General features: G+C 42.0%; 1 protein-coding gene across 1 annotated transcript in view; it reads right to left on the bottom strand.

Moving 5' to 3' along the window:
* The window catches only part of KDM4C (lysine demethylase 4C), a 389,700-nt gene extending 382,904 nt beyond the window's left edge, over nucleotides 1-6,796 (bottom strand). The window contains exon 1 of the mRNA XM_070496076.1: nucleotides 6,291-6,796. The gene's annotated coding sequence lies outside the window, so the exon portion shown is untranslated. The remainder of the gene's footprint in view (nucleotides 1-6,290) is intronic.
* Nucleotides 6,797-20,974: the final 14,178 nt, after the last annotated feature.

The following is a 20,974-nucleotide window of genomic DNA, read 5'->3' as shown; positions in this document are numbered from 1 at the left end:
GATTATAAATGCAATAATGTTCATTCTCAAAAAAAATTTATGAAGGAAAATCAAAATTACCTGTAATTTCACCAAGTTAACATCCCAGTGTATTTTTTCTAAACATATACACATTTATAAACATGTTTAAACACAACTGGGCTCATATAATGTATACAATTTTGTATACTTTTTTCATTAAATGTAGAAGGTTTGGAATTTTCTAATGTTTTTAAATATTTTTCCAAGTTATGAACATCACAGCATAGTATGCTGTTGAAAGAGCTCTTGCACTAGACGTTTAGGTTATTTCTAATACTTAGCAAAATAGATAAGAGATCAATATTTCATTGATGGGGACAAAACAGCACCAAGCCTTCCTCGCAGGGGTTCTGGTAAGTGAACAAATGAGAACCACAGCTCTACTGATCCAATAAACGTGACACCGTATGCAGCCAGGTGCCTTAATTCATACATTTACAAATACTTCCTGGTTTGCCTTGATCCCCTTGTTATCTTTTTCAGAATTTTGTTTGGTTTGTAACAAACTGAGAAAACTAAACTGATGAGAGGCCAGCCTTAAAATTCCGTGACTGACCACACACCTGTAATGAGCTCAGCCAAGCAGGGTGGAAGAGTACTGGCTATTAGTGGCCCAGAGAAACCTGGGAGATAAGACCTAAAGGAGAGTCAGGTTTAGATTTTTCTCTGACCTTGAGCAACCCTCCTCTGTGATGAGGACAGAACTTCTAAGTAGAACTAGCTTTCAGTAAGTCATTTCTTTTAAACTGGGGGTGGGGGTGGGGGTGGGAGATGAGGGGTGGTATTTAAATTTATACACGTGCTTTCTATCAGACAACACTGAGAAAATAGCAATTGTGTTTCAAAGAAGGGGGAGGGGCTCATGGAAATACAGCCCTTCGCTTGCATTGTCTTAGAGCTATGCTGTTCACACTGCAGTCTGCAGTCCTCCTCAATTTAGTGGGTTATATCAATATTTTTATATGTGATATAGAACAAAATAGAAAATACCAGAGCACAGCACAGGTAGCAAAGTACTGTTTTGTGAAGTTTTTGTTTCAGTTTTCTGTATGTATATGTGTTTTATATATGTATATGTATGTTGGGTCAGGATGGGCAAAATGTATTTCCTACTGTGAGCCCTGGTTTGAATTTCCTTAATTTATTCATATATGTAAAAATAATTAATTTGTACAGCAAATGTTTATTGAGCGCCTATACTGTAGTGCTGGTGAGACAAAGGTGTGGTGGGTGATAGAAGTGAATAAAAATACTTGGTCCCTGCCCTTGTAGAATTCTTACAGTTTAGAAACAATCAATCATATAAATATAAGATTATAAACTGCTAAATGTTAAGGGAGGAAAAGTTCAGGGCATTAAGCTGGACTGTCATTAGGGAAGCTGATTTAGATTGGAGAAGAGCTGTGGAGGACAGGTAGGATTTTTCTAAGGAACTACATTCAAGCAGAAACCGGAAAGATATATGAAAAGGAAGAAAGTGGGAGGAAAAGTCTGCTTGGCAGAAAACAGCACTTTCAGCAAGGACCTGTAAAGTGTGAGGAAAAGAAAAGTCAGTGAGCAGAGAGGAAAGACCGAACCATCTACATAAGCCTTGAGGGAGCCTGGCACAGGAAGAGTTAATGCAGGAATTTTAAACATCCTGAGGGCAATCAGAATGATCCAATTTGCCTTTTAAAAGATCACTGAGTGGGGCAGAGATAGGAAGGAGGCTGGAGTGGATACTGAGATGATGCCAGGAGGAGACTGGAGGACTGACCTAATACGTATTTAGGAAGCAGAAGTGACAAGGTTTGGTGATAGTTTGGTTGTGAAGACTGAGGAATCAAGAGGTGTCTGGGATAATTCTCAGGTTCCCCGAGCGAGCAATGAAACGGGATGAGATGAATGAGAAACCCAGAGGAGCAAAGATGAGATGAAAGTTCGAGTCTGGCTTATTATAGTTAACAAGTAGAGATGCCAAATTAACAACGAGAACTGGATGGAGGTATAAAAAAAGGAAGTCATCACCAAAAGGGTTTTGATGACACATTATTCTGCTCCTTAAATATTTACCCACAGTAACATATAACACAAACCCAGAATAATCTAGAATAAATTTTAAACATTCTACGGAGGAACAGTTGATAAATATCATGGTAGCTGAAGCCACTGTGTATCTGAAAATATAGAGCAACAGTGCAACTAAACATTCACACTCAAAATAATCCTCTTTCGATCATAGGGAATCACATGTCTATTGTGTTCACCACTGTATGCTCCACATCTAAGACACTGCATGCCACAGAATAGGTGTTAAAATATCTACTGAAGCAATGTATCCATCACTAGGCAGAATAACCACCCAGCAAAAATAAGACAAAAGGCGCAAATAACAACCCTAACAGTATCAGACGCTAGATTCTGTTCCCTAAGAATCAGCTTAATTTCAACACCAGAAATTGCATCCCTAGGCAACCAATGGTAAGTATGCTCACCACTCCCTAGAAGTCCACAGGTATGAGAAGAATCAAAATGTAATAAGAGCTTGATGTTGAAGCTTTAGTAAAATCTCATCTAGGTTATTAAAACAAAACAGGTTAGGAGAAAATTTACAAAAAATAAAATGGCAATTACTGATGATTTTTCTTTTTCCTCTAAATTCTGTTTCCAGATTTTCTAACAAACATGGATTTTTGTTAATTTTTTTCCCCTGTTCACAAAGGTCATACTGATATACAGAAGGAAAGTAAGAAAATGGGCATATATATGGAGGAGAAGGCTTACCCATAATTCCATCATGCAGAAATAACTAACCTCTTTCATATTTTGTATGGAGCCTTTTCTGTGTACACATGGGGGTGGAGAGTGAAAAGTGATACACAAGTACTAGAGTAATCGTTTAAGACTATGAAAGAGATCACAGAATGCTGCCATGCCAAGTGTACAGAGTTGAGGAAAGACTAACCTGAAGAAGTGAGAACTGAGCTGAGCTGTCCTAAGGATGAGATGGAATTACCCAGACAAAGAAGCCCAGGTCAGGGTAGCAGTCTAGTAGAGGGAAGAAGAATGTGAGCAGGGTACCAAGCCACACCCAGCCAGGGAACTGGGGAGAGAGATGAGTTTGGTGGAAAGGAGGAAACTGGCTGGGCAAAGCCTTACCAGGAAAGCTGAGAGGACTTGATCCTCAGGGAAACAATGATGGGAGGCCATGAAAGAGAAGCAGGGTGGATAGGCTCCTTAAAGCGACTGTTCTGACTGCTTAGGTGAGGAGAGGAATAGGCCCTGTAAGTGTGGACTTCGATGATCAGCATCTTCTCCCAAAGGGCACAGAGGGAGGAGGCAGAGGAGAATCTTTGAGGGGGTGCAGAGAGTAAAAAGACAATAATCCATTATTTTAAATTTATATTTTAGGCTCCACAAAACCTTCTAGATTGGTAGAGATAAAGAAAATACAGTGACTTTAACTACAGCACAACTTCCAAGAAATTCATATTAGAGATGAGGGTGGGAAGAGAAACACTAAACATTCGTATTTAACAAAAAGAAACATAAAATTTAAAAGATTGAAAGATGTGCATTAGACACCGTTTAATGACAGTATGGAATATACCTGTTTTATGACCATATCTCTAAGAAATAATAACAAATAAATGAATATCAAGGGAATAATCATTAGCTGTATGAAGAAAGACGGTGCTAACAGAAAGGGATGATCTTAATGACATCCAGACAAGACAAACACAGCACTATTCGCAGGAGACAGCCCCACACAGAGAATTCTGGCCTCTGGAGAAGTGGACTTTGTAGAGGAAATAGGAAAGGGTCAACAGGCCCTTCAAAAGCCTGGACGGAGTATCCCTCAAAACGAACTGTCCCTCTTTGCTCATTCATTCATTCAACAGGGAATGTTTAACCCAGCAATTCCACAACTAGGTATATACCCAAGAGTAAAGAAAACATACATCCACACAAAAACTAGTTCACGAATGTTCACAGCAGCATTATTCATAATTGCCACGAAGCGGAAACAACCTAAATGCACCTCAACTGATGAATGAATAAACAAAATGTGATACATATAGCCCTACAATGGAATATTACTCAGCCATAAAAAGGAATGAAGTACTGATAGTGCTACAACATGGATGAACCTTGAAAACACGATGCTAAGTGAAAGAAGTCAGCCACAAAAGACCACCTCTTATACGGTTCCATTTGTATGAAATGAACAGAAAGCAGATTAGTGGGCTGGAGGGGAAGGGAGTGGAGAGAAATGAACAATAACTGCTAACGGGAACAGGGTTTCTTTTTGAGATAAAAATGTTCTAAAATTGATTGTGGTGATGGTTGCACAATTCTATGCATATACTAAGAACCACTGAAGTGTACACTTTAAACAGGTGGATTGTATAGGATGTGAATTATATCTCACTGAGGCTGTTATTTAAAAATAATATTTTGAGCACCTCAGGCACTATGATAAATTGCTGGAAATAAAACAAAGAAAAAGAAAAACACAGAACCCATCCTCACAGCTCTAACACTCTAGAAGGGGAGAAAAGCTGGTCAAGAGGCAATTAGAAAACGAGAAAAGGAAAGAAAGGATTCACAGACTGTGCCCCGGGGTACCTAACCTAGCCCTGGGTGACTCAGACCGTGTTCAGAAGAGAACTCAATAGACCAGATTTTCATCCTTAAAGTGAAATTTAAATCTAAGGAACTTTTTAAAAAGTTAAGTACTCGTTTAGCTTCTTAAAAATCTTCATTCTTATAGAACGGTTAATGGACTTTTTTTATGCATTTGTGCACGTGCAATGTTTAAAACACATTTTTAACTTTAGAAAAGCAACCGATTAAAGTCTGTTAATAAAATGAAAGAAGTATCTTAATTTAAATCGTATTGTATCACGAAGCTCGTGGGAGTGCTGTAAAGATTATGGGCAAACTTTTCATAACACCTTAAATTGGGAGAAAGAAGGCCTAAAAAAACGAACAAACGCCTAATACATTCCAAACCAAAGCATGGGGGTTGGGAAGGGACTAGCAGGATAGGAGAACTTAGCTAATGATCGTAAAGGAGAACCGAGTGCTACAAAGTAAAAACGGACCTTTAAGATTTAAAGCCACTAATTTTCAACCACAACACTTCGAAATCAGAGTATTAGTAACCGTTGCCATAGAAACGGTGAAGCCGAGTTTCCCGGGATTAAAAATAAAAAATACTGCAAATTCAGGTGGGTGAAACAAGGCAAAGTTTGGTCCGAACCCAGGTGGACGGAGCCTACCAGAAACTTTCACTGGGATAAAGGTGGAACGACGGCAACTTTTAACCTACACTTCCGAAGCAATGCTTGATAAATCACCTCGCAGGGTAATTTACCTAGAGCTAAAAAACAGTTTGCCCTCTCTTCTCCAGGGGGAGGAACCAGACCAAACCCCTCCCGGGCATCGCCCACAACCCAAGCCAGCCCGTGCAGACGTGCACGGTGCGGCTCCAGGGGAGACTGGCTCGAGTGCACCCGGAAAGCATCCGAATCGAGCCCTGCTAGTTTCATTGGCTGAGCCCGGAGGAAAACCCCAAGCTCGAGCACGGAGCCCCAGCCTGTCTGACTCCCTCCTCCACATCCCCACCCCCCGCCACGTACTGTGCCCGGCATTCCACGCGACCCGATCCAACTCATCTATTAAGCACCCACTGTCTACACCCCATCGTGGCTTCAGGCACTGCAGGAAGAAATGGCCCCATGCCGGGAAAACCAAAAGGACAGCCACGAGGACTGAGGACGAACCCTGAAGAGGGGCTAGCTGCCTGCGACGGGTTGGTCTAGAGAGGAGCCCCTACCCTCACCCCGCGGGTCGTGACAGTCCCAGGGAAGAGATGGCCCCGAGGGGCGCACCAGGCCCGGCCTCCTAGGAGTGCGCCGCAGACCCGGCTGTAAGGGGAAAGGACAGGAGTCGGCATCCCTGGACCACCCGCGGGCTCTTCTGCCCCAAGGAGCGACCCCGACTCTAGCCTCCGGGACAACGGTGAGCGCGGGGACCGAACCCCCGTGAAGGCCGGAGCGGGCTGTCACTAGCTCCCCCCTCCCTCCCCTGCGACCATGGCCGGCCGCTCTCTCCCCAGCATGACAGTCGCGGCGGCCGCTGACGGAGCGTCTCCGGCCCGGCGTCTCCGCTCCCCTGGACGCCGGCAGCCGCCGGTGCCCCGAGCGGAGGGGGGCCGTGCCAGGAAGACCGCCCGGACCCCTCCCCCACCGCCCCCATCCCCCGGACTCCGGAAAAGCGGTTACCTGGCGCGCGGCTGGGGGCGAGGACACGAGCCAAGGAGGAAGATGAGAAGGAAGACGGTGGCCTCCGGCCCAGAGATATTTGGGAAATTTGGTAGACTTGTTCCGCACTGGGTGACAGCTGTTCGCTGCGCAGGCGCACCGGGCCCCAGACTCCCGATCACTCCGCCGCTCCTCGCCCTCCCGTCGAGGGGATGGGAGGCAGCGGCGAAGGCGCGCGCACGGCGCCAGCCGGCTCTCCCTGCGCGAGGGCGCGCGCGCCGTCACGTGACCGCTGGGCCCCGGCACTTAGTGGGTCACGTGAATTTCGGAACAGTTTAAAGGTGCCCGGCACCGTGTTGCTTTGGGCTTAATCTTCCGCGCTGTCTTTAGCTTAGTCTCGTCGTGTGTCATGTCTCTTGTTCTCGGGAGGCGAGCATGCCCCGGTGTTCCCGAGGGGGAAGACACTGGGGCAGAAGGAAGGAACAGGTGCACAGAACCCTGCCCGGAAGCGCCTGCCGGGTTCCCGCAGGGCTGGACCTGGTGGAGTCCACGCGCCACACGTCGTCCTGGGCTCCGACGCGGGCCTATGGCGGCCTCCGGCGCGCGGACGTCAGAGTGGCGTTGCCATGGGTGGGGCCTCGGGACGCCTGGCCGAGCCTGGAGAGGGTGTCGGGGCTCGCCGCTGGGCAGCGATGACAGCGTCTTAACTCCCGGGGCTTCTGAGCCTCGTAACCACGATGGGAGATCGGAGTGGGCGAATAGTGTCTACCTGCCTACTCTTCGACAAGTAACTCTCAAGCAAGAGGCCAGGTCGTTAGCCTCGGGGGACGAAACTGTCCCATATTCCAGGCACCTACGTGGAGCACGTCCCGCCCTGCGCAGGAGTGCGCTTGAGCTGAGGGTGGCCCCCATAGGAATCGGGCTGGGAGTCTGTCAAAAACTAGGGATGACAGCAGTTTGGCCTGAATTGTAGTAACAGGAAGTGCGGGTGCCTCGGGACCCCTGAGACCGTACTTAAATTGGCTTGCTACAACTTGTTGCCTCTGCGCTGTAACTCCGCCTTCCAAGGTGTCAGAACGAACCACACAGACCTTTGTACTGCGAAAGACAGATGGCTGAGCGCAGATGTTTTGCAAAACTGAAGAATTTTTTTTTAACTTCCTACAGAGTTCCCAGCTGGGTCCCTTGTGGCGTTTCCCCTAACGTCTTCTCAGCTAAGATTGGGCAGATCGTTACACTATTGAGCACACTTGGGCTAATATGCTGAGTTTTCTATTACAATCCACTGGTTTCTGCTTTTTTAAATATCTCAGCAGGTCCACCAACCACACCCTTGAAGTCCTTATTCTGGGAGGCGCATTGCAAGGAAAGACGAAATACGGTTAATGAAGTAAGGTTAATGGGATTATTGGGCCACTAAAAGTCTTTAGTTATTAAATTAGAAACAAGGTTTAGGCTCTACTACCCGCATACACGTCTAAACTTGCCTAAAATGTACACTCCACTGGGAATTTTCCAAACGTGTATACTATGAGGATCCCAACCCTCTTTACAAGTCAATTGTATGTGCTAAAACAATAAACATGCAACAACATTTATTTGGGGCTTACTGTGAGCCTGACACTGTTTTAAGAGCTTCACATATATTAACTAAATTAATCCTTATAATCATTCAATGAATAGGTGTTATTATCTCCTTGTTACAGATATGAAAACTAAGTATAGAGATTAAGCAATATGTCAAATGGCTACTAAAAACCAGGGTCCTTAGGAAGCCATACACTGTAATAGACTAGGAACCTGGTACACCAGAATACAAAGTCTGGCAATCCGAGTTCCACTCCCCTCACAATTTGCAGATGCATGATTTTGCACAAATAACATTTGTTGAAGACAGTAAATTGAGTCTCAGTTTTTTAACCTGAAAAGTGAGGGTGACATACCAGCCTTGCTGACTTCTCCTAGCATTTTTGAACATCAAAGAAGATAATGTAAAATGTCAAAACATTTCAAAAGCTGTAAAGCACTTTATGAACCTATTAAGCACTTCACTGTTTTGGAAATTGAAGCGAGCCTATCAGAAAATCAACTGGATTCATGGCTCAGAGGACAGTGTTCTCCTTAATGTGTGGAAATACCTGAATTACAGTGAAAATTAACATTTTAGTCATACAGTAGATTGTTTTATTCAGGCCAAATTAAAAACTCTATTTGCAATAAGATGGAGGCTGTAAAATGGATACATAGATTCCTCTCGAAGCTTATATGTTACATGGAGTGTCCAGATTACCTCAGAAACAATACTTGTAAATTTCTTAAAATATGTATAATGCAGCAAATACCCTATTAAATAATGTCTAATTTTGAATATACTGAAGCCATTAGACTTTTGCAAATATAAAGAATTAATATTAATACTCATTAATGTTTATATTTATCCTTATCACATATGTGCATTATTTATACAGGTATAATACCAAACCGACCAATAACTAGATGTTCAGATGATGTTTTAAAGAGTCACAGTGATGCGATAGTGAGTACCTAATAAAATTAGAAACCTTGGTGCCTGTTCTTCTCTGTGTCCTGAAGTTGAGGTCAATTTCTCTCTCAGCTGGATTATTAAAATATTCTTCTAATGATCTCCTACCTCCAATGCATTCTCCACCCACCCTTTCCCCCTCCAACTCCTCTTCTGTACTGCAAGCCAAAATGAAAATCAGATCATGATTCCACCCAGTCGAAACACTCCGTTAACTCCCCATCATTACCAAAGCTTTCCAGTCTTTTCCACCAAAGGACTCACAACGGCCAGGAAGAATATGGTGGCCAAGGGTGTGGGGATAGACTTTCAAGTAACTCAGGCCTTCTGTGTAAGCAAAATAATCAGTTTGGATACCATTATATATGTGTTTGTTTTAATATAAGAAAAATATCTAAAATTACTTACCAGTGAAAAAATTTTATTTTCCCATCAAAATATTTGGATAAAATTAAAGCTTTGGGGAGATATGTCATATTTTCCCTTGGGCTTCTAGTTCTCCCTGGGCCATTGCGCTAAACTTGTACATGGGTGTTTTGCAAGGAGTGAGTGCCAGGGAACGGGTGAGGTATTTTATGTTTTTCACATCAAGGAAAACATCAGAAATGGTTTATGATATCCAAATCATAACACAATAGAAAGAAACTATTCATTCATTTTAGCAAATAAAAATAAAACCACATATCTAAGCTGAAGTTGCAAACTGAGTATTTATGGTTATTTCAATCAATCCTCTTTATTATTATTTATTATTGCTATTTATTATTGTTATTTGTACTATGCTTTATGAACAGGTATTGGATAGGCATACGGCTATGAACAGGACTAATGTGGCCTTGCCCTCATGGAAAGCACAGTCAAGCCACAATGAGATGCCAACACTCACTCACAAAATAGATAAAAATAAAAAGATTGACAAATACAAATGTTGGTGATGGTGTGGAGAAACAGAAACACCAATAGAAATACATGTACATATGCAGCAAAGACGTGTAGAAGAAGGTTTACAGCAGGATTACCTGTGAAGTCCCAAACTGGAGACAACCCAAATATCCATCGACAGTAGGATGAAGATATAAATGCTGGTATATTTATACAATGGAACACTATACACCAATGAAAATAGATGAATTACTGCTACACAAAACACAATAGCTGAGTCTCATAAATATAGTGTTAAGTAAAAGAAACCAAACCCAAAAGAATATATGCTGTGTGATTCCATTTATATAACATTTAAAAATAGACAAAACTAGGGGCCAGCCCCATGGCCGAGTGGTTAAGTTCATGTGCTCTGCTTCAGTGGCCCAGGGTTTCACCCATTAGGATCCTGGGTGCCAACATGGCACTGCTCATCAAGCCATGCTGAGGCATAGCACAAACCAGAAGGACCTGCAACTAGAATATAAAACTATGTACTGGAGGGCCTTGGGGAGAAGAAGAAGAAAAAAGAAAAACAAGAAAACTGGCAACAGATGTTAGCTCAGGTGCCAATATTTTTAAATAAATAAATGAAAAAAATAGGCACAACTATTCTATTATGTTAAAAGTCAAAATAATGGTTGCCTTTGAAGAGGAGAAAGGGGGTAGAGCAACTAGGAGAGAAGAGGTGGGGAATGTCTGGGATGCTGGTTATGCTCTGTTTTTGACCTGGATGGTAATAATTGTGATAATTCATCAAGCTGTACACTTATGATTTGTGCACTTTTATATGTGTGACATTTAAATTAAAAGGCTTTTCAAACATTTAGTATGTTAATTTATGTTTTTTTCCTGAGGAAGATTTGCCCCTGGAGCCAACATCTGTTGCCAATCTTCTTTTTTTTTTGCTTGAGGAAGATTAGCCCTGAGCTAACATCTGTGCCAATCTTTCCCCACATTTTTATATGTGGGTCGCCACCACTGCATGGGTGACAAGTGGTATGGGTCTGCACCCAGGATCTGAACCCAAAGTGGAGTGCACCGAACTTCACTACACCACAAGTCGGCCCCTTTTTTTGCATATTTTTTATATCAACTTTCTTACCCACCTTTTGACAAATGGATTATTTAGGTTGATTTAACTTGATAAACTAAAGGGTAAAACTTCTAATTTTTCTCTTTTCCATAAAATTTTCTGGTGTATTAGAAAAGGAGAAAACATGAAGGCAAAAACATATGGATGGGAAACTGAGCTCCTTTTTTCCTGTTGGTCCTATTACTCTTAAGAATTTCATGGGGCTGGCCCTGTGGCCAAGCGGTTAAGTTCGTGCGCTCCACTGCAGGCGGCCCAGTGTTTTGTTGGTTCGAATGCTGGGCGCGGACATGGCGCTGCTCATTGGACCACACTGAGGCAGTGTCCCACACGCCACAACTAGAAGGACCCACAACGAAGAGTATACAACTATGTATTGGGGGGCTTTGGGGAGAAAAAGGAAAAAAATAAAATCTTAAATAAAAAAAAAGAATTTCAATGACGGAAAGGGTTTTCTCTCTTTAACTCTTCATTTCCTTTATTTGGATATTTCATTTTTTTTACCAGGGTTGTCAGTAATTCAGAATGAAATGTAATACTGTTAAAATAATTTTGTTAGCATAAGTAATTTTTTTAAGCTTTCCCAGCCATTTATACATATTTATGTTTCAAATCCTTTTTAGTTGCAGGCAAAGAATATATATAAACTTAAAAATAAAAAGGGAATGATTTTTCAAATATTTTCTCACCAAAGTATGCTGCAATCACTTCAGGTTAGCAAGGAAAGCAACAGGTCCATTTCTGACAGCATATGATAATGCCATCTGTGTGTTAACCAACCACGTTAGTCTGTAGGCCAGAGGGTTGACTGGGAAGGAGGTTTATTGGCTTATGTTGTAGACCCAACAAAAAGCTATGTGGAGTAATGTCTATCTTATCACATATCTAACCATTAAATGCCATATAATTTGCAGTGTATTGAAGTGTATCTGACTTAATCTATAGAGAAGATCTATTAATTAATTCACTCATTCAACTTCTACTGAAATGCACTAGGAAACAGTATTCTGGTATGAATTATAGAAAGGAAATGGTCTATTTGGTGGAGAAAATTATTGTGACCTGTCCCAATCAGAATCAAACAAATTCCACTATTGTTTGATGTGTGCACGCACTTTATCTATGTTTCTTTTCATCATAGGTTAATTCTTATTTTCCATAAAAAAAAAATGCATGCCCTATGACCCAGCAATTTCTCTCCTACGTCTGTATACCCAACAGAAATGTACGTATATGTGGATCAAAATACATATTAAGAGCAGCATTATTTGTAATTACCAAAAACATATTACTAAAGATAAAAGATGGAGGTCAATGTTTATAGATTTAATAACCAAGGAACAAAGCCATTATTTCAGGTAAAATCCAGGTGTGCTTTCTCTTAGGCCTGAGGCAGAGGCCTTCTAGGAATAAGGGGTAGAAAAAAAGTTTTATGCCCATGAAGTGGCGGGGAATGTGGTCCAAACTGAGCAGGAGGAGGCGGAGGTCCTTCTGGTGGTGAGCTTGTGATCGGGGTACCTGAGAAGGGTTGGGCTTTGTACCACAGTCAACCAAGCTATCCACTGTGGTGGAAGGGGATGAATTTTTTGGGATACTGAATATGGTATTTTGGGGATACATCAGGCTTCCAGTCTAAGCCTATCTCTTAAGACCATTAACAGTCATAGAGTACCTGAAATTTCATAAGACATCCTTCATCACCAAGGGGCACTTACCCCTCCATCCCTAGGCATGAACCTAAAAGATCCCTTCATTGAGGAAGACATTAGATATTGTATTGCTGTTTTTATAAAATCTCTGATTACAATAGGAAACAAAGCACTTGACATCTTAGAAATAAAATTGATGTATTAGTTGGAAAGAGACCATAAAATGTCTTCTTGGAGTTTCTTTAACCACACCTGGTTTTCAGAGTATTACCAACATTTTTTTTAACTTGTTCCTCTATTAATTTCTCTCTGATAAATGTGGCTTGCTTCATGTCTCCAGTAACAACTCTTTTGTATCACAACAAGGATCCAATTACCATGGGCATTCTTATACAGAACAAAATGTTGCCTTATAAGATAATTTCATATTCTCTAGTTTACCTCTATTTTATTGAATTCACTGATTTTAATATTTCCCTGACTGCTCCTAATCTTTTTTTTTTTCTGCTCAAATTCTTTTAGTAAGGTATTCTGTCTGATCAGTGAATTCAATTTTCAGCTTGAAGCTTTGTAGTACATTTTCTAGGGGTCTTGCACTGACTACAGTAAACAAGTATCCTGTTCTACTTTCCTTAAGTTCTCTTCCAATCAGGCATAATTGACATCTCATCACTAGGCTAACGTTGAAATCGTTTCTGTCCTTGAACTAATGTTAATATAGCTTGGGCCTTTGTTATATCGATTCCTGCTGTGATAAAGTGCTAAATATGGCCACAAATTCCTCCCATGATCCTATGCAATGTGACTTTGCTCTTCCTCCCATCAAGAGGTTGTCTGTTTCCCCACTCTTTCACTCTGGGCTGATCTTGTGACTCGCTTTGATCAACCAAATGTGGGAGAAGTGATGTTATGTGACTTCCAAAACTAGGTCTTAAGAGACACTGCAGCTTCTACTTTCACCTTCTTATGATCCTGCTTTGAGACCGTCACGTAACGAAGCCAGTCCAGCCTACTAGAGAATGGAAGGCCACATGTACAAGAACTAAGGCCCCCAATGGACAGCCAGTGCCAACTGCCAGACATGTGAGTGAGGCCACCTTGACCTTCCAGCCCAACCACTTTCCAGGTGAATGCAGTGGCAAGAGTAAGCCCATGCAAAACTGGCAGTTAAACTGTCAGCCAACCCAGAGAATCACGAAAAAAGTAATACATCACTGCTACGTTAAGCCTCTAAGTTACAGGGTTGTTTATTACATAGCAGTGATAACTGACAGAACCACCTTCTCTTTCACTTTCTCATTTTGCTGATCCCCTGGCTCTCCAAGGTCTAATTCAGAAAATACGATTTCTTTCTTCTTACTTTCTTCCTCAGTATCAGAATTGATCTCCACAAAACAAGTATTCAAAACTTTAGCATCACATTTATAATCAAGAGATTCTTTCCTCTCTTTTGGAGACCTCTCAGGTACTTTCAGTTTCTCCTGAGCTTTACATTTTGCTCATTCCAACTTCCTCTTCCCGTTCTGACAGAGCCCTCACTTAACTGAGGAGTTTTGCTTCATTAAGAACTATCTTATCTCTAAAAGGTATACTGAATTCTTCATTATTTTACTATGAACTTATAAAACTTTCCCAAAGATTTCTTTACTTTTTCTTCTTAGTTTACACCACCGCAAGTATTATTTTCACTGGCTTTAGATTACTCTCTGAATATTTCCTGATTTTAGCCAGCCCCTTTATCAGAGAGATGCATTCCTAGTTTGTGGGCTGTTCTCTTCAAGAGAGTTCTTTGTGCAGCTTTTGTTGATGTTCTGACACCTTTTCAGGAATTTGGTTTTTTTTTCTTTCAATTGAAATGTATCCTTCTCAGCAATGGATGTTTAGTTACTTGGTATGTTCTGCTCCTTTTTGGAAAAGAATCCTCTCCAGACTAAAGGGCAACTGCTAGCCAGGAGGGGTAAGGACAACGTCCCAGAGCACTCCTTGTAAATTCTCTGGGTCACTGTCTAGATTGCTCCAGCAGCACAGACCCTGACCTAGCTTCCACAGAGCTCCCGTCTAAATTGTTCGAGGAAGTGAAGGCCCTGTTTCTAAGCTGTTTTTTTGGAGCAGTGGTTCTCAAAGTTTGCTACAGAAATCAACAGGGTACAGGACCAGCCTGTAGCCCAGTAGTTAAGTCTGTGCACTCTACTTCGGTGGCCCAGGGTTTCGCCAGTTTGGCTCCTGGGTGTGGACCTAGCACGGCTCATCAAGCCACGCTGAGGCCAGGTCCCACATAGCACAACTAGAAGGACCCACAACTAGAATATACAACTGTGTCCTGGGGGGCTTTGGGGAGAAAAAGAAGAAGAAAAAAAGATTGGCAACTGATGTTAGCTCAGGGCCAATCTTAAAAAAAAAAGAAATTGACAGGGTTAAAACTATTTTCATAATAACACTAAGACTTTATTTGCCTTTTCTGCCCTCATTCACTCCCATTCACAATGGAGTTTTCCAAGGCTACAATTAGGAGTGATTTCTCCAGTGGTCTGAAGCCTAATGGAATGTGTGCATCTATATTATTGTGTTTTAAATTTTTGTCTTGTCAAATAAAAATGGCAAGTAATAGGATATATTGGAATATATGAGGAAGCCATTTTGGTGTAAACCTAATTCAGCCTGACCTTGTCTTTCCAAAAGGGCCTGACCGAGGCCGTTGAGCATGCATTGTATATCTGCTTTAGAGATTCCCTAAGGCAAGAGCAAAAGGCCCTTGAGATAAAGGTGCAACTTCCCTTCCCCTCCCAACCTTGGCATCTCCTTAAGGATTAAGCATCTTTCCTTAGGCTAGAAACTGATTGCTGCGCTCACCTGTGGCTGCCCAGCTCGAGACAATAGACTTGCCTCCTGCTACGCCCACCAAGATAGCTGACCCACTACCTGCTGTGTCTATTAAGGGCTGTGCCGACAGGGCAATCTTGTGACTATTGTGGGAGGGACATTTCAATCATATGTAAAGCACCCTCTTTGGGGGTATATAACCACTCTGTACACCTCATTTCTTTGGTGCCCTTTCTTCCTTTGGGAAGAAAGGCCCTGGGCCATGGTCCTCAGATTTCAGCTCAGAATAAACGCACCCAAATTTTCATTTACAGATTGGTTATGGGTTATTTTCGTCGACAGTTTTAAAATCAAATATGATAAATATCGATGGATATACCCACAAAGACATTTTCAAGTGTTATGGGGGCCCCGAAACCAAAAAGTATGAGAACATATGGTAAGAAAGACTAAATTTTCCTTAACTCTCAATTCTTGGGATGCTCCTTTGACCGTAAGTCATTCCCTGAGGCGCCCCTTCCTTCCTTGGGACGTTGGCCCAGAAGAGAAGGCCAGAACTGCTGCCGAGGGGCCTCCCCGGCGTGGGCTACCAACGGAGGTCACAGCCGTGCTGGTCAAGGGAGCCTGACGGGATCGAAGAGACCCGCAGGGTCAAAGGCGAAGGGGCGGCGAGGGGCGGGGTCAGGAGCAGGAGGAGGAAGGGCGGCCCGGGCGCGGCCTCCTCTCTGCCTCCGGGAGTGGCTGGCTCCGGGTGGGTCGGTTCCCGCCTGGGGTCTGAGTGCCGGGGGCGGTTCCTACCCTCCACCCCTCGGCACCTCCTCTGCCCTGCCGCTGCCTGCATCCCCTTCCGTGGTCCCAAGGTTCCAACGACGCTCCTGCTTCCCTCCATCCCTTCCTCTGGAGCACGCAGGCTGCTGGGGTCAGTGTGCCCGTCCCTGTCTCAGGGACAATAGAGATAGCCTTATGGAGGGCGAGGGGGTGTAGAGAGGAGGTGGAGGTATTGTTAGTAAAATAGAAGGGGAAAGATTGCCTTTCTACAGGAGGCATTTTTGCGATAACTCCAAATATGCGATCCTAGGGGACTGGCCCAATGGCCCAGCGGTTAGGCTCGTACTTTGGCTTTGGCGCCTCGGGTTGGCTGGTTCGGATCCGAGTGTGGACATGGCACCGCTTGTCAAGCCATGCTGTGGCAGGCGTCCCACATATAAAGTAGGGGAAGATGGGCACAGATGTTAGCTCAGGGCCAGTCTTCCTCAACAAAAAAGAGAAAGATTGGCGGCAGATGTTAGCTCAGGGCTAATCTTCCTCAAAAAAAAATTATATAAAAAAAATATGTGACCCTAAGAAAACTCAAGTTCTGCGCAATTGTGGACTTTTGGGGCAAATAGGATTGAGGGAGACCACTTAAAACCCACTCAGAGCACCAACAGTCCCGCTGCTTGCATAGTTAAATTTTCTCTGGAGTGTGCTGCGGGCACCCTTAGATCCAGCCCTTAGATCCTGCCGGGTCCTGCTTCTTCCTCAGACAAGTTGGATTCTTAAGGGCATTAGAGACTAATTTCATCAAAAATTTAAATCTTATCTAGGGGATAGCATTCTTCATCAAATTTTACTAACACCTGGAGAAATGTCTTCACAATTTTTCATCTGCACACACAGCTTCACAAAATAGTTTAACGTTGTGGGAAAGTGTAGTGGGATTTTTGCAACCACTAACCCAGCCACTTTTTTCATCCGAAAAGAGGATTTCTGTAGGATTTTCAGCTTTTTCTTAAGGTCTTTCTACATTATAAGGTTTTTTTTCCTTTAATTGTTCTCAAACATTAACGTGCAGAGGAAAATTCCACTTGAACTCACAATATTTCCCGTTATACTGGCCTGTTTATTAATGGCCTATGAGCTAATTCCTGCTTAAGAAACACACCACAGTCATGACAGAAGAGACTTATACCTCGACTTAGTTCCATTTTCCTGCACCCTTCCTCATGTTTGCCAGATCTTTTGCAAAAGATTCTCCATTCACCACTTGTTTGGCAGAAGTTAAGCTGCTGCTAGTTTTTCAAGGTCACATGTGAACTAGATCTTGAGTTCTCCTGTGTTTAGAAATGTTTTTTCCAAAGACTGTCCCTGTTGAGACTAGAAGTCAGCCTGCTTCCCCACTCCACCCCCTTGAGCTGACATCATGCTGTCTGGTGAAGCTGCTTAACATGGTCAGACTTAGAGAGGATTTCATGTTAGTGAGTCTCTTAGCTCCTAGGTCCACCCCGAGTCAAGTGAACAAGTATTAGCTGCAGACTCCATGTAGAAGGCAGAAAATCTTGTATTTCCCCTGGTTCTAGCTTCCTGTTATTTAACAACAGCAAACAAACAACAAAATAAAATAACCATGAGACTAAAGATGCAAACTTTGGGTAATCCTCACTGCTCATTAACTCAGTAAATGGATATTCATTGAGTACCTGCCTCACACCTTGAATTGTCAAGGTGCTGGTGGTAGTTATATACAAGGTAAAAATGGCTGTGCCTGCACAAAGTGCCTCGGTGATGCCACTGAAAAAGCAGGAGCCCCTACCACCGACACAACCATTTCTGTCAACCTAATTCCATTAGCTATGCTTATGATAAGAGGATCCATTATCTAGCAGCTGTATTGTTTAGTTCTCTTGATCCCTTGTTATTTTCATATTGGGTAATCCTTTGTCAGCATTGTTTTTTCTATAATGTCTCTTGATAAATGCCATATCTATGTTGGATGCTATTTCAGCTTCATTTTTCTTTTTTAGACCTAGACTTAGCATTTAAAGTATTGAAGGGACATTTTGTAAAACCACTGGGCTGTATTCTGCAAAACCACTGATGTCATGAAAGACTGAGAAAGACTAGAGAAGTGTTCCAAATCAAAGGAAGATGAAAAGATATGACAACTAAATGTAATATGGTCCTGGACTGATAGATAGATAAATAAATAAATGCTATAGTGGACATTAGGAAAACTAAAGAAATTGGAATGTAGACTGTAGAGTTGATAAAATTGGAATACACACTATAAAGTATTTTATTAATGTTAAATTTCTTAAATTTGTAATTGTACTGTAGTTATGTAAGAGAATATTCTTTTTCTTAGGAAGTACACACTAAAGCTTTCAGGGGAGAGGAGACATGATGTATGTAACCCAGCCTCAAAGAGTTCAAAAGTGGTTAAAGTCCGTATGCTCTGCTGCAGTGGCCCGGGTTTGTGCTTTCGGATCGAGGTCCTGCTATCCTCATCAGCCATGCTGTGAAGGCATCCCACATACAAAATAGAGGAAGATTGGCACAGATGTTAGCTCAGTGACAATCTTCCTCGAGCCAAAAAAAAAAGAGGAAGATTGGCAATGGATGTTAGCTCAGGGCAAATCCTCACACACACACACACACACGCAAAGTATAAACAATAAATGCGTGTGTGTGTGGAGAGAGAGACAGAAAGATAAAGCAAATACCACTGTCCTCCCTTATTTGCAGGGGGACATTCCAAGACCCGCAGTAGATGCCTGAAACCTTGGATAGTACTGAACGCTATATATGCTATATTTTTTCCTATACATATATACCTATGATAAGCTTTAATTTATAACCTAGGCATAGTAAGAGATGGACAACTATACTAATAATCAAATAGAACAATTATAGCAATATACTATAATAAAAGTTATCATATTTCTTTGCAACCTCAGCATATGATTTTTTTCTTTCCTTATTAAGTTGAGAACTTTCACCTTTTCACTTAATGGAAGCACTTGATTGCTTCTCTTTGGCATATCCGAATTGCCAGGGTCACTATTCTTGCACTTTGGGGCCATTATTAAGTAAAATCAAGATTAGTTGAGCACAGTCACTTAGTAGTCATCCCAGTTGTGAGGTAGACTGTCAGTATCACAGTGCTTAACAGGCATGTAGTGTATACAGTGCGGAGACACTAGACAAAGGGATGATTCCCATCCCAGGGACAGCATGAGATTTCATCACACTACTCAGAACAGTGGCGCACAATTTAAAACTTATGAATTGTTTATTTCTAGAATTTTCCATTTAATATTTTCAGACTGCGGTTGATTGCAGGTAACTGAAACTGCAGAAAACAAAACCACAAATAAGGGAGGGACTACTGCATGGCAAAATGTCAAAAATGGTAAATCCAAGTAAAGGGTGTATAGGAGTTCTTTGTTCTAATCTTGCAACTTTTCTGTAAGTTTAAAATGAATTCAAAATAAAAATAGGAAAAATATAACTAATAAGAAATACATATCAGTTCACATTCCAAACATCTTTTCTAGAAGGCAATTTGGTTATATGAATCCAAATCCTTAAAAATGTGCATTGCCTTGAAGGGAGCAATTCTACATTAAGCATTTTTAGCAAGGAATCAATTGAAGGTAAGAGTCAGTGATATGTATGAGACCTTATTCTACCATTATTTTGATAGCTAAATTTTTTTTTTTTGAGGAAGACTAGCCCTGAGCTAACTGCTGCCAATCCTCCTCTTTTTGCTGAGGAAGGCTGCCCCTTAGCTAACATCAGTGCCCATCTTCCTCTACTTTATATGTGGGACACCTACCACAGCATGGCTTTTGCCAAGCCGTGCCATGTCCACACCCGGGATCTGACCCGGCGAACCCCGGGCCGCCGAGAAGCTGAACATGCAAACTTAACTGCTGTGCCACCGGGCCGGCCCCTGATAGCTAAAATTTTGAAACATTAAATGTTCATAGTGTTGTTCTGACTAAATAAATTATAGGATTCAATGCCATTAAAAAGCTTGCTGTATAGGGGCCGGCCTGGTGGTGCAGCGGATAAGTGCGCAGCGCACGTTCTGCTTCGGCGGCCCGGGGTTCTCTGGTTCAGATCCCGGGTGTGGACATGGCACCGCTTGGCAAGCCATGCTGTGGTAGGTGTCCCACATATAAAGTAGAGGAAGATGGGCACGGATGTTAGCTCAGGGCCAGGCTTCCTCAGTGAAAAGAGGAGGATTGGCATCAGTTAGCTCAGGGTTAATCTTCCTAAAAAAAAAAAAAAACCTTGCTGTAGTGTATAACATTTATTGTCATAGAAAACACTGGCGAATATATTACTATGTTAAAGAAAAATAACAAAACAGTATTTATAATATGTTTCTCCCTTTATTTAAAATGTATACATATTTACAAAGAACAAAATCTTAGAAACACATATATCCAAATTTTAGCAATGGTTTCTTTTATATGTTGGCATGACAGAGATTTATATTTCATTTTAAATTTGTACTTTTCTTTATATTTCAAAATCTCTGAATTCCACACATATTATTTTGGTAATTAGAAAAAAATTAAACCCCCATGATGCTGTGTAATATGGGAATTTTTAGTTTCATGCTTCACACAATTAAAGATGTAGGGCTGGGTTTAGGAAAAAAATATTCACATTATTGGTCATTTTTATGTATTAATGGTGTTCAGCAAATTTTCATCAAGTTTATTTGTATAAAAAGACATGATGAGTTCAGGTTCAGGGTAAAAAGGAGTAAGCACACTCTGTCTATTCCAGGGATCCAACTGAAAAACTCGACAGAATGCATGGAGTAGTCTGAGGACTACGAAAAGTAAGTAATATCAGGTGAATCGGGAAGACCAGAGATCAAAGAACCAGAGAAGTGGAGCCAAGT

This window comes from Equus asinus, chromosome 23 (genome assembly GCF_041296235.1).
Source record: "Equus asinus isolate D_3611 breed Donkey chromosome 23, EquAss-T2T_v2, whole genome shotgun sequence".
Lineage (NCBI taxonomy): Eukaryota > Metazoa > Chordata > Mammalia > Perissodactyla > Equidae > Equus > Equus asinus.
This window is presented reverse-complemented; position numbering and strand designations above follow the sequence as displayed.